Genomic DNA, 7,870 nt, shown 5'->3' on the forward strand with positions numbered 1-7,870 from the left:
GGGGGGGGCTGCAGGATGGATAGAACAGCCTGGCAGGCTGCATCCAGCCCGTGGGCCGCATTTTACCCACCCCTGGCCTAACGTGAGCAAGGGCGTGTTTCTGTCAGGGAGATGTCCCTTGCCCTTTCTCCAACCAAGGAGTACCCACAAGGCAGTGGGGGCTAGGGTTTTGAGACACCTATACTCACTCTAGAGTTTGCAACATTGTTCAAACATGCCAAGTACATGGGGGCCTGAGGACCCTGGTCCACCTCGCAAAGAGGGCTGTCACCTGAAATGCATAAAACTTTCCACATGTCCATCATCTTAGCCCCCTCCTCCCCCAGCAAAAATAAAAGTCAGTGCCTATGATTGGTATTTTATAGGAGCTACCCTGCCACCAGTAGCTCCACCAAGTTGCCAGCAGGCCCTGCAGTCATACCAAAGTCATGCTCAATGTAGTGCCTAGGCAAATAGCCAGTGCTTCAGAGGCGTTTGGGAGAAACCTTGTAGTGGGCAGTTGGGGACTGACATATCCATTGGCAAAGCCTCTTTATAACCTCACTGCATTGCTGGTTTACTTGCTCCATGAAGCAAAAAGGTTTGTATCCCTTCCAACATTTTTTCATCCTATCTGATGCAACTGTAATTGTTCTCATTATGCAAATAAATGCCTAGTTCAGTGTTTTAGTCTCAAGGAACCCCTCAGAAATTGCTGGTTTTGAGCTTTACAGCAATAGTTAATAGAGCAATTTTTCTGTTGCAAAAAAAATTCAGACCACAACGGATGAGAATGATTTTGACGCTGTGGACTGCTATTTGAAATCCCTGGGTTTATCTTGTGAAGCATATGTAGTGGCTGTTTGCACACCTATCAGTGGCAATATTTTATGGCACCCTTAAAAGGGTCTCGTGTCACCTGGTTGAGAATCCCTGGCCGAGTCATCAAGGATCTATCGTGTACGGATGAGCAATTATTTGTTTTGTGAGAGGAAAGTAATTTTGAATTCATGCTTTATATTGAGTTTTTTGTTCGTAGAGCAGTGGTCAGCATCCTGTAAGGAGCTGGGGGCCAGAATAATACAACTTGGTCCAAAGCAGGTTAGCACTTACAACCTGGCCAACACCACTTTTTGTTCCTGACATGCATGCAACCCACTGCAGAATTGCTCCACCGCCACAATGCCTCCACTATCCAAGCTTTGTAGGTTGGATTAAATTGCTTGGCGGGCAGATCTAGCCTGAATGCTGTAGATTTCTTAGTTTTGTCTTAGACAAAATGGCACCTGCAGCCTTGTCACTCGTTTCAGTAACAGTTTCCACCTAACTGTGCGCTCTGACGTATTTGATTCAGTGGTAACGTACACTTTAATTGTCAGGAGACTTATTGTCTTGTCAAGGATGAATGAAGCCCTCGGGTTCAGGGTAGAGTCAGTGCAAGTATTCTCATGCCGTACTACCACTGTCAATAACATTTGGGATTGCTGAAAGGAAGCGGGGCGCAGACTGGTTCTTGAGCTCTGCTGCAAATTCAAAGGAAGTGACAGAAAGTAATGGGGTTTTGCAATGTGCACATCTGAACACTGAGAAGTGGGCTTGCTATTGAACAAGTCGTGCTGTAGAGCTTCGGCGATCTGTCGGCGGTTTCAGCTTTGTCAGGCGTTGCATGAGTTTGTTTGAAGCCTGAATTTGGTTCTGTAATGTTTGTTCTCTGTTCACATAACAGCAACTAGTAGGGCACATTACTTGGCAATTGTTTTACTAAAATCTTAGCTATGCAGAGGTAAAAAATATTTGTATTCCACGTGCCTATGGCTGATGTTTTCAGATCAGCATCCTAAAATAAGTCTCAAGGAAGTGACTCAACATTTCGGAAGTGCTGGGCTTCTGCAGATATGTCCAACTTCAGTAGGAGGCACATGTGCTCAGCAGCTTTGCAGACGAGGCCACTTGGGCCTTTTCTGGTTGATAAAAAAAGGGGAAGATTTGGATTGGGCCTGCTAATGCAAACTGGCTATGCCTGAGTTAAATTGTAATCATAATGCCAATACATGTAGTGCCTTTAGCACAGGGGCGGGCAATTATCTCGAGCACTGAGTTTTGGCAAGCCATCAAGGGCCGCATGACAGGCAGCCAGGGGCAGATAAATATTAAATTTCTTAATTTTGTGGGGGCCCCGCGGGCTGGATAGACTGGCCTGGAGGGCTGCATCTGGCCCCCGGACCGCATTTTGCCCACCCCTACTTTAGCAGGACACGTAAGCCTGCCAAAGGTGTGAGTCTGCCTCCACACTTGCACTCGAACTAGTAGTTGGGTGCAAGTTAGCTCATGTTGCATAGCGTGACCGTTCTTTAACCTCTTTCCCAGTCTTGGCAAAGCCGTACCTAAGTGCCAAACATAACATAATCACATTGAAAAAGTTGGCCGTAATCCTACAAAATGCTCGTTCTTTTCAGCATTGCTGCAAAGCATACATGACAGTTTACCAATGAAAGTTCAAAACCAACTTGCCCAGCTGTCACATGCATCATCAAAAAGAAATCGGTTGCAACTTTACTTGCTGTTTTACATTTTTACGGTTTGCAAAGGAAAAATAACCAGTGCAGTTTCTTTCAGGATCACAATTCAAGATGCCAATAATGGGTATTTTGTCAAATGTAAGGTATTGAGGGTTGTGTAGAATCATTTGAATTACACGTGCACATGTGCGCACATGCACACGCACACATACGCGCACACACTTATTCTAAATGAACTCTGGTCCATCAGAGGAACAAAAACCTCTGTTAAAAAGCAGACAAATATAATTTTGTAAATTCTGGTGCTGTTTCTCACAAGACTCAGGATATTTAATGCCTCTGAAAGCCTCAGCTCCTGGAGTCACTCTATTAAATGAAAATTTCAGCTTGCTTATTTATTTTTTAATGAAGGTTTCCCACCTTTCAAACTGTGGGAAAAAACCTGGCCATTACAAGCTCTCAAGACTCGAGAACAGGGGTAGGCAACCCCTGGCACTGGTGCCAGAACATGGCACGCAAAGGCTATTTTGCTTGGCACATGCACTTCAGGGCGGGTGGCAGGGAAGGGGCCAGGGCTGCGCTGCCACAACAGGGATTGGGCCTCTCGTGGCTTCCTCACTTGGCGTGCCATCTTACAAGTCGAGGTTGCAGGTGCTTTTGGCACTTTGCCCAAAAACGTCAGCTCCTGCTCTAGAAACAAGGCAAGTAATACAAATCCCCAATCTGTCATTTTTTTTAAAATCATGTAATTTGGGGGGAATAATCTACCATACAATTTTTGAATACTTGATGGTGGCGTTACCCCAAATATTGGGTTGTGTAAAGAGCAGAGTAGAAAACGCTACGGAGAAGTCCCCCATCGCTGTGTCAGCATGACTTCCATGGGCAATGGGAGCAAATGGTGGTGGCTTACCCCTTAATGAAGGGGGGGCAGGCACCACAGTTTACCTTCCATTTGCATGGTGTAAGAGCACGCACGTGGGAAGTTACCACGGAGCAGCTGGGACCTGATAATGCCCATCCTTTTTTTCCTATGGTAAGTTGATTATGGTCCATACCCCGAGAAAAAATACAGCTAAAACAGAGGGGCACACATGTCTGGAGACTGTAGGATAGCCATGGAAGGATCTATGGAGAAAGAACATAAAGACCACTAAGAGAGAACGGATATCATAGGCGATACAACTGAGAGGGAACGGTGTACACAGGGTCTAAAAGTCCTATTTATGCTTTTGCAGGATACAAGAAACAAGGGGGAAAAGAAATATTAAAACTGCTACAAGGATTTTTTTCATGCAATGCTTGACCAACCAGCAGAAGTCATTACTACAAGACATCGCTGAACGCAGTGGCCTTACTGATTCAGAAAAGGATTAGAAAAGCTATAAGAAAGCAAACACAAAAGTTGCAATGCCAGTTCAAATCAGTGGCTCATTGCTGCTTACAGTGGCTAGTATTTGGTGTTCTAGAAGGAGTTGCAATAAAAAATTAACCCACAGCAGGCAATAATAGACTGATCTGCCCATACTGACATTTTCTGCTTAATTCCCGTTAGCTTCAACTTGTTTTTGTTACTAAACATGTAAACCAGTGATCCTACACCAGAGTGCCTCTACTTGCAGGAAGTGTGAGGAGATAACCAGTTAAGACATCACTCAATCTCCAGGTGTGAAGAGATGAACAGATAAGGCTTATCAGACTCTCCCTGTCTTGCAGCTCCTCCACACCCACTTCCTGGCCCTCTGCAAAGACATAGGCACCGTAATTTAGTTTTTAAACGGGTTGCCACTCATGTCACAAAGTTTTGGGGGGTGCCTCGAGTCTCAAAAAAATTAAAAACCACTGAAGTAAATCTTCAGGCTTTGAAGTATAATGGAGCGAGTGATAGAATAAGAAAGACGTTTCCTATTACAGGTGATTTCTTAAGTCATTAGCAAGTTTCTTGTGAAGGGTCAGGTTTTGGCTGCTGTTAGATATGGGTTACCAGAATACACAAACTGCTCATCTGACTTAGTAGGGCAAGTCGTGTGTGCCCATCCCTTTGAGCCTTTGAGTTTGATGATGAGCAGAAGCTGACAAATCCTATTGTTTGTCTGCACAACAAAAGGAAGGTGTCACTGGAGTTCACACCAGCTTTAAAATACTTAATGCAAGTAACCACAGCAGCAGTCATGTTGACACAGGCTTCATCTCATGATGGTAACCAGGGTATTCGCCCAATGTCCCTGGTGGGAAGGACTAGTTTGGATGCTGGAACAGGCTGAAGCTAGCGTTGTACCTAGGCTAGCATGTCTAAACCTATCGCAGCTATGAGTCTAAAAGATGTTGATGGTTTCACATCTTTGTTTGCCACGTGCATAGAGCTAATTGAGAAAGCAGCATCAGCTGTAGGGGTTTTGCTTGTAGTCATGTTGGTCTAGGCACTGGCAGGCAGTTAGTTGTCTGTACTTCAGCTGCTCAGGGAGGGAAAGGCATTAGACCAGCATTCATTTCTCATTTTTAGTTCCCAAATAAGAATGATTGCAGCTAGGCCAGCCCCAGCAACGCCTTTGGTTTAACGTACTCTGCTCATTTCCTGATAAAAAGCATGCATATGGAAGAATGCTGCTTATGGGAATTGCCCCTGGCCATCGCCAGAGGGGAAGCATTGTTCTGTGGCTCCCCATTGTGCTTTTAATGTAAAATTAAAGTTGGTAGGCACTAAGGAAGAGAGGAAGTAGGTGGTAGATGCTGGCTGCACCAAGAAGGAAGTGCTTGCAGGAACATGATGTGCAGGCATTTTTCTCCAAAAACTCCTCACCATAATGACACTTAGGGCAAAGAAGCACAGCAGTTGCACACTTACATTTCACTTCGAGCATAAAGGGACAGTCCCAGGTACAAGTGTTTGACAAAACCATGGAAGTTATAAAGGGGAAATGGCCAGTAGTTCAAACTCCAGTGTTGTAAGTTTGGTAGTCTTGTGCACATAAACAACGTCTTGCAAATGTCTTAAGCTATGATTAACTTCCTTTTATAATGCTCTTTAATTTTGTGCAGCACTTACATAGCAGATCTCTAGCTAATGTAATAACGTAATGGAGACACTGAGTTTGGTAAATTCATTCAGATTTCTGCAAGATAACGGAATTGCTTCAAACTCTGGGTGGATATCGGGAACTTCAGCAAGAGTGCTTAGGTTATATTTCTGCTTTTATATCCAAATGAGGTCAGTGGGAGCCGCTGAGCACTTGGCACTTGAAAAATCAGGCAATTTAAATGCCCAGTTATGGATTTTAGAACATAAGACAAACTTTTTTTGGACATTCTGGCGACATTAGGCTGTGTGCGCTATTCCTGCCTATTGCTATAAAAGAAGGAAGTCTTTCTTGCCTGGTTGATTTGCTTTAAAATGATGGAAAAACTGGGAATCCAGAATAAATGATGGTTGCAGAATTCTACTTTATACAGAATTGTTTTCCCCTTTGAATTGTTGTCACATAAAATAAGATCAATATTATCCATTGTAAGCCAGCATCTGCAGTATCCCGGCAGTGTGCAGCTTGAGCAGTAGGTCTGTGATTTTTTTCAAAGTAGCAAAAGGTATCCAGATACATTTTTCGTATTAAAATCAGTGAAAATGACTGTACCAGCACTCGAAATCGGTTCCAGAATGTCACTTCGTCCATTTGAGAGCTATCAGTGGACTTCGTGTTGGACAGGTCACTTAAGAAACCTGCTATTTCCTGTAACGCTCAAATAGCAAATCAATGGTTGTTTCTTCTACTACAGTGATAAAACATGTATTTTCACAGTCTTTTTCATTGTTTCAGATGAGTCCTTTGAAGTGATCAGATTCATATTCTCTGCTGCAAAGCACTAGAATATGTTTTTGCCCTAGAACTCAGGCTTAAAACTCAGGTGTGTTGGAGAAGTTTTTTCTAGCACATTTTATAGTTTTTTCCTCTGCTAGGAAAGTTTGCTCAAAGTGCATCTGAAGTCATGAAAGTCTATTTACAATTATTCTCCCCGGTAGTATAGGAAAGATCATTTAGAAAAGGGAAATTAGGACAAAGAAATATTACAAACGTTTTCTAGTTAGAAATTTTGCAAATTGCAATAGAAAAACCATTGCACATGGTAATATTCTCTCCCCTATTCAGTGACACTGCAGTTCATTTTGTTTTATAAGAGGTTGTTGCTTCTTTTATATTTTCCTGGTGTGAATACCCCCAGTTCAGCGTTCTTGTTAATTTATTCAGGCCAGTGGAACGTTTTCACCAGCTCTCTTCTGCGAAGAAGCCCAAACATTCATCATTTTAGAAACTTAAAATGGACTATAGGCTAAAGTCCCAACCTGAGTTATAAAATCTTGACTACTTTTCCCATTCTGCATTGAATTTATTTTGTGGCTTGGAAAAAGTTGCTTATTCTTTCTGCATCTCATCTCCCATCAAAATTAACAAAAATGGTAAAGTATTGAAAATCTCGGTGGGGATCACGCTGTAGATCTAAAAAGCATCTGCAGGATTATGCCTCAGGCCTCTGTAACTCATAAAAAGCGGATAAAATATTTTTAATTAGGAAATGACATTTGAGCCAATGACTGTTGGCAGCCCTCATCTTAAACACGACAGCTGTCGCACGTTTAGAGCAGGAACCTGGCACAGCAGACTGTCGGAGCCAAATTTTTAAAGGACCCCACTACTGAACTGCCACACAATTGACACATACAAGTCGGAGTTGTACATGTGCACAGATACAATCAAAACTGCATTTGCAAATCCTCAGGTGTACAATTATATAAAGTTTGGGGTAGAAGCTTCCCTTTTGGGTCTTAAATGAAAAGAATATACCAAGCGGTTTTGCAATGCTGCATTTCAGTATTCCACCTTCTTGAAGTCCCAGCTAGTCTCCCGTTTCAGCGGCATGACAAGTGCTGGGTCATTTGATGTGTACGCTGCTCAGGGCCGGATTAACCCTTTAGTGGGCCCTAGGCAAACAAACTCATGGGCCTCAAGCCGGTTGAGACCCTGCTCCCCACCCAAGCGCTGCCACCCACAGGGAGGGGAAAGGAGGCAGACTGGTCATTCCCCACCACCGCAGAGGGAAGGACCGGGCCCTCACCCCCAGCAGCTCAGGGCCCTAGGCATGTGCCTAGTTTGCCTATGCGTTAATTTGGCCTTGATTCTGCTGCCAGTAAAGTTGTGCTCATTTAATAGAAGGATTTCTTGCAAAGGGGTGGTTTTGCTTGTGTGCAGTTAGGATGGGACGTGCTCTCTGCAGAGGTAGCATAGGAGCTTGCATTCAGAGTCCTATGAGTGCTCAGCCAAGGGTTTGCAAAATTCATTGGGTGGATCATCACTTACTAAACAGTGTCTCATCAAGCAGAC

At 43.7% G+C, this 7,870-nt stretch overlaps 1 protein-coding gene across 4 annotated transcripts in view; it reads left to right on the forward strand.

The window, feature by feature from the left end:
• Nucleotides 1-7,870, forward strand: part of KRCC1 (lysine rich coiled-coil 1) — a 40,831-nt gene that overhangs the window by 26,341 nt on the left and 6,620 nt on the right. The window lies entirely within an intron of this gene.

The sequence above is a fragment of the Alligator sinensis genome, unplaced genomic scaffold, assembly GCF_000455745.1.
Source record: "Alligator sinensis unplaced genomic scaffold, ASM45574v1 scaffold656_1, whole genome shotgun sequence".
Classification (NCBI taxonomy): Eukaryota; Metazoa; Chordata; order Crocodylia; family Alligatoridae; genus Alligator; species Alligator sinensis.